We start from the raw sequence: 6,405 nt of genomic DNA, 5'->3' as shown, positions 1-6,405 counted from the left end.
ATGTCTCTAGCTTCAGGGAGAGTTATAAAAAACAAAACAAAAAGAAGTCACACCCCAGCTACCCCCCTTGTCTTACAAAATAATGGACAGTACCTCACAAAACATGTATATAATATGTATGTATGTATGTATGTATGTATGTATGTATGTATGTATGTATATATATATATATATATATACTCTCTCTCTCCCCATATATATATATATATCCCCCTCATATCATATATCTCATATAGTCTGAATTCGATAAGTGAAAAATCAATCAATTCAAAGTGTCAAAATACAGTGTGAGGAGGCAATAGGTACAGGGCCAGTATGCTCCTACGCCTACCACATGTCTCGTAATGCAGTGTTCTTCACACACACTCTCACACACACAAGTAGCCTCTGCATTCCGTTCGACACTGGCTCTCATTGGTCAATTACTACGTCCATCATAGTTTCCCAGCCTGAACTTGTGTCTGATTGGCTAGAGCGGCACCTACGGCGGTGGCACAAACGCCATTGGCTGAAAAACTAGGTTAGTGGTCCGACAGGCATGACGGTGAAGAGAAACTGGGTCACCGATCGAAAATCGTTTATGTCACAGTTCTGTGAGTTGCTATTACATATTACGAACGGCTTTCAATGGATAGACCAACCTCATTGGACCTACTGTAAGTATACAATGAAAACATGCCTACGGGTTATCGATATTGCATGTCGCTGACGTTGCTAGGTTTTAATCCATGATGGGTATCGTCGATGTTTTCCCAGCTCTGTGGTCTTGTCAGTGTGGTTTTCTAGAGCAGGAGGAGGGACGTTAGCTCGCTGGCCAGGTCTTGACAGTTAGCGTTCCTTAGCTAGCAGCTGTATGCTAATATTAGTCAACGGGACCAAATGCTGTTATGGATAATAGGTGGGGAAACCGCCCCCGGTATGCTAGACTAGCATTAACTGATGTCGGCATTTACCGGGGCTCGAAGGAAGCGCGTGCAGAGGTAGGTACCGGTCGTTGGGCTTGTTAAATGTTAACTGAACGTGACCTAAGTGCGAGCGACTAAGTGAACAATGCTATCCAATGCTATCACGCTAGCTATGTAAACAGGCCTTGGTGGATATCTGGCACACAGTTTCTTCGACAGCATCCGTCCTGCTGTGATAACATTCACGTCCTCATCGCACAGCTCTTCAAATGACACTTTACCGTGTGGTTTCAGCCCGTGCAGAGACCGTAAGTTAGCTGTTTCGAAACAGCAGGGACATGTTTGGTTATGAAATATCGTGACACAGTGTTGGCATTGGCAGTGGAAATGTGGCGACCGCTCGGTTTCTGCAGTCTCCGCAGTGGTTGCCAAAAGATGATCATGATATTAGGCTTTGGGGTTTGGTTACGTTGTGCACCAGGCACAATCAGTGCCGTTTGTTGTATGATTTGCAGCGGGGGATCCCAAACTTGGGCTCGAAGAGAACCATGAGGAGGGGTCCGGGGTGCCTCTAACAGAATGAGAAATAGTTGCTTCTCTTTGTTATTTAATCTTCTGAGTCATCAGCATGAATCCTCAAGCAGTGAGTTTTTTTTGTTTGGAACACAGTCTTATCCAGAAGGCTCTGTTGATTCGTTTCAGGATCGTTGATGTGAAAAATTCTGGCAATTGTTGAATTACAGTCCACAGTCTCTTTTATGTTTATGTTGAGATATTGTAGTTGCTCTTTATGGATTGTTAAATGTGCAACTTGTGTTTTTTCCTTTCGGTAAAAATCGTTCTCATAAGTCTGTCTCAATAGTAGTGTTATCAGTAGTTCATATACTAACCATTTCATGGCAGGAAAGACATCTGGTGTGAACTTCGGACTTGGACTGACAAGTGTTATTTTTGCTCACAAACAAGTAGCAACCTACATAAGTGCTTATCAGTATTGATTGATGTTGCCATAAAGGCATTTAGATAATGAGTTTGTTGTGATGATTCAGCAGGGCAGTGGTTTACCATCCTGTTTATCAGAAAGAGGAAACAATAAAATAGTCATTTCTTTGAAGACTAGTGGTTTCTATTAAAGTTTTTTATTTCAAATGTCAATTAATGTATCTAAAAGTTCTGGTGATGGCAGGCTATAGCCTTGTGTTGTGCTACAATTGAGCCGTAATGTATGGTAATGTGATGAAAGTTGTCTTTTTCTGGTCTCAAAATAGAATTTTGAGAATTTGTCAGACTGTTCTTGCTCAGTGAAATGATTGAGTTCTTCTGTTTTATCCAGCAAATCTTTACTCAAGTTTTTTTTGCTTCCTCCCAAATTATCGATACTGATGTATTTATCCAAAACATTGTGATATTTGATGCCTGCCTTGCCATCTGTATTGCTTTGCTCACTAACTGCCACTGTGGATGCAGATTTTTTAGCAGTTTTCTTGAGGGGCTTGTCAGCCGTGTTAATGATCAAGAATTGATTTATTATTATCAAAATACAAAATGCATGTTTATTTTTTTCGATGAAAGCCTTACTCAAGCAGCAGGTATTTGCTACTTGCAGAGAAAACCCCATGTAAATTAGGTATTAGAGTCATATATATTTAGGCTATAGACGAATTCGGCGAGCGATTTGTGTATGCCGCCATCTTGCGGCGGCGCCATTGCTGCGGAGACATGTGTCAGTCATCAATTCATTATGCTGTCATTGTGAACTGACTCTCTACAATGACAGCATCATGTATAGCTGGATTGATGGTGTTAGACAGTGGCCTCCGGTAAATGATGAAGGTATCTTAAATGAGTACCGATATTAATATAGAAATTAATCATTTGTTTGAGCGATAAGCAGGAAAGATTAGAGTAATAGGGAGATAATAGACTGTATCATTAAACACTGTGTAATATAACGTTAGCATACGTTACGTGTGCTGACGTTAGCAAGCTAGCAGCGTGACATTTAATCATTATGGACAGGCTACGTGACTAAAAACAACAACAACACATGTTTGTGTTTTGTTTTAGGTATTCAAGAATATTTTATTGATCGCCTGGCCTCCGATGACCAGAAAAACGGCAATTACAGGTCTCTGATTGATTTAAGATATCTTCATCAGTTACCAGAGGCCACTGTCTAACATCATCAATCCAGCTATTCATGATGCTGTCATTGCAGAGAGTAAGTTTACAATGACAGCATAATGAATTGAGGACTGACACATGTCACCGCAGTAATGGCGCCGCTGCAAGATGGCGGCATACACAAATCACTCGCCGAATTTGTCTATATAATAGGGTTGGGGGGGAAATTGATACAGCATAGTATCACAATATTTTTGTGTGGCAATATCGTATTGTCACACAGTGCCAAGTATCGATTTTTTTATTATGTAAAATATTAATATTGCAAATACAAATTTAGCTTAAGGTTGCCTACTAGAATAATATAATCAATTGCTTTTTCAGTCCATTACATACATCTTGCTGTTGGAAAAAAAATGTCTAAAGTGAGATGAACTAAAAACTTTATCTTATTAGATAAAACAGATGTTGACAAAGTTTTCCCCTGGGAACATAATTTACAGTTGAAAAAAGGTAATAAATCGCAATATGTCACTGTATACTTTATCGCAGTACTCAGCATATCGCAACATATTTAAAATTGCAATAATATTGTATCGTGACTTAAGTATCATGATGATATTGTATGGTGAATCCTCTGATGATTTTCACCCCTACTGTATAAATGCAAGTGCATGGCTGTGTAAGTCAACACAGGTGTTTTCAGTCATTCTGGCTCATGTAGGCAAAGTTGTGCTGGGATTTACATGAGCTAACCAAAGTCAGTGTGCTGCCAGCAGACCAGGTTTCACAAGACAAAATTTAGTGGCACGGTAATGACGTGACAGCGGTGAAGACAAGAAATAGGGTGGGCAGGATTATAAGCATAAACTGTGGGGATGCAAACAGGGTGGGATCAACCCATAACGGGAAGTGGATATGTCCTGGCCTCTTCCTTGACAAAATGAATAGGTAACAAAGTGTGACTGCACCTTTTAGAATAATGATTGTGCAGAACAGAAGAGTCAGAGACATGTCAATTAAACAGGCTGTTAATCAAGCATAATGAATGAAAACACACATAATGGTGTATCATGGATTGTAGGGCCCTGTCCACCGAATGGCCAAGTAAATCAAAAGATGATGCATACTTCTGCACATTGAACTGGAAGACAAATTATTTGAGGCTCACCATGCAGGGCCAAAACCCAGCCCCTTCTTCTTTGTAGTAATTATCATACAAGATGTCAGTTAGTGAGAGGTGCTGGTAAGTGGATTTTGTTCGATGTAGTGGGAGTCAGGCTACATTTTTGCACCTGTTTCCAGTCTTTGTGCTAAGCTAACTTAGCTAGCTACTGACCATAGCTCTGTATTTGCCTGACAGACATGACATGGTATCAATATCTTAAAGTTTTTCCCGAAATCCTTTAAGTTTTACAGGCCTTTATGTAAGAATATGTGCATGTACATATGTTGATTGTGTGGGCCGTTTGTTCCATGTAAGCCCCCCTTGATTTAAAATTTGGTGTGTCAGTCTTGCAAGGGGTTGCAAGTAAGAACAAAAGCAGCAGCTGTGGTGAGCTTATTAGATGACGAGCTGTAGGCCATAGTTTGCTTTCTTTAGTTTGGATGAACTCATACTTCTAACACATCATCGAGGTAAACAACACCTTCAACTGTGCCATTCCTGGCATATGGAAAACGACTGGCTCAGTGCCTGCATCACAGGCTCTGACCATGGTTGCTCCGGCACAGTTATTGGAGTGGAACTGGAATTTGTGTTGTTTAATATAATCTTACTTAGTCCAGTCCTTCATGGTCAATGGTAAGAAATTAGAGATCAAAATAATTAGAGGTCAACTGATGGTGGATTTTTAATGGCTGATATAATAACGGTAGTTTAGAGCATGGAAAAGCCAGTACCCAATTATTTGACTGATCAATCCAAACACACGCCCCCCACCCCAAACTGGGAAAGAAAAAAAAAAAAATAGAAAGAATAATAAAAAAAATAAATGAGTAAAACAATCTTAGGCACTGAATATTAAACTCAAAGCAATAAATATCAAAATAAATGTATAAAGCTGGAACTGAACATCAAACTAATCGTAAAAAATCTAGATTGGAGTGATTTTCTGACTTTCTGGCTAACTTCTGGTTTAGCACTTTGCTAACTTAAATGGGAATAAAACAATTTAATCTTTTGGCTCTTCTAGACTTGCCAAATGTTATCAAACTGAATGAATCAAATCCTGATATTGGAATCGGTCATTTCGCAGGAGTTGTGACGCCCAAAAAATGTATTCACTAATTTACAGATGTCTTTTTCACTATGTAAGTCAACTGAATTATTGGTTTTTTTTTTGGGCAGCAGGGCATCATGTGACAGACCCTGGAAATTTGCAGTACCACTGTCTGGCCACTATGATCATTGACTTCAAAGCCCAGCACACTTGCTGGAGCCCTGTGTACAGCCCTGCTTGACTAGTGGAGGCTGCACAGCCATTGGCCACTATTAGGGATGTTCCTGGCAACTTATTTCCCTGTCGACTTAACGAAAATTTTAATTAAGACTAGTCTAAAAAAAGGAAAACACTCAGGAAACAGTCAAAATTTAGCACAATTTATTGTTAAGTATTTGAAACATTGTCCCAAAAATGATTGTGTGCATTAAGAGCTCTTTGAAGCCTTTAATCACAATCTTCAACAACCATGTCGGAATTTAAATGCTGAAGAAGTATGAGACACTTTGCGCCGTACGGTATGAATGTGAACATGACGCCAACTCAGTCAAAAGTTAACCACTAAAATAACACCTAAAATAGATAAATTGCCTCTAAAATGAGGGGCACAATGAACCTTGCAGCTTATCCAACAGAAATGATAGCAATTCACTTAATAAAACAACATCTAATTTATATTTAGTATGAATGTAAACCCTGCACATTATATGACAACATTCACTTAAAGTTATTAAATAATATAACATCTCTAAAAAGATTAATTGCTGCTGAATTCATTTTCTAGATCAAAGTGCTGCCAAACCGGGCTGGTTTTGTGAGAGGACGTCTCTCAGATTTCCCACTGTGGTGTTTTAAAACTCCAGTCTACTCAAGCATTACCACAGGGAGGGAGACTGCTGTCTGACGGCTCTGTAGCACCCACTAGTGGCGTGCGGCTGCATAACGGTTAAGCAACCTTGTACATGCAGGGCTCAACAATAAGGATTGCCCGATTGCCCGGGGCAAGTAAAACTCAAGGTCGGGCATGTAAACTAACAACTCACTTGCCCGATCGGGCAAGTTGCTAAAAATAGTCAAAGTTAATAACTAATTGATAAAATAAATGTATTTTAAAACGTGCTCCTTCTGCTCTGATGCAGCGGTCTCTCTGCCTG

At 39.7% G+C, this 6,405-nt stretch overlaps 1 protein-coding gene across 2 annotated transcripts in view; it reads left to right on the top strand.

Annotated features, from left to right (window-relative positions):
- Nucleotides 1-518: 518 nt before the first annotated feature.
- bmal1a (basic helix-loop-helix ARNT like 1a) overlaps nucleotides 519-6,405 on the top strand; it is a 53,258-nt gene continuing 47,371 nt past the window's right edge. The window contains exon 1 of one of the 2 annotated variants that reach the window (XM_050072231.1): nucleotides 519-656. The gene's annotated coding sequence lies outside the window, so the exon portion shown is untranslated. Of the gene's footprint in view, nucleotides 657-755; nucleotides 981-6,405 lie in introns of those variants that run through there. The other variant, XM_050072230.1, reaches the window with a different exon arrangement.

This window comes from Epinephelus moara, chromosome 20, assembly GCF_006386435.1.
Source record: "Epinephelus moara isolate mb chromosome 20, YSFRI_EMoa_1.0, whole genome shotgun sequence".
Classification (NCBI taxonomy): domain Eukaryota; kingdom Metazoa; phylum Chordata; class Actinopteri; order Perciformes; family Serranidae; genus Epinephelus; species Epinephelus moara.
The sequence above is the reverse complement of the archived record's forward strand: the minus strand, read 5'-3'. Positions and strand labels throughout refer to the sequence as shown.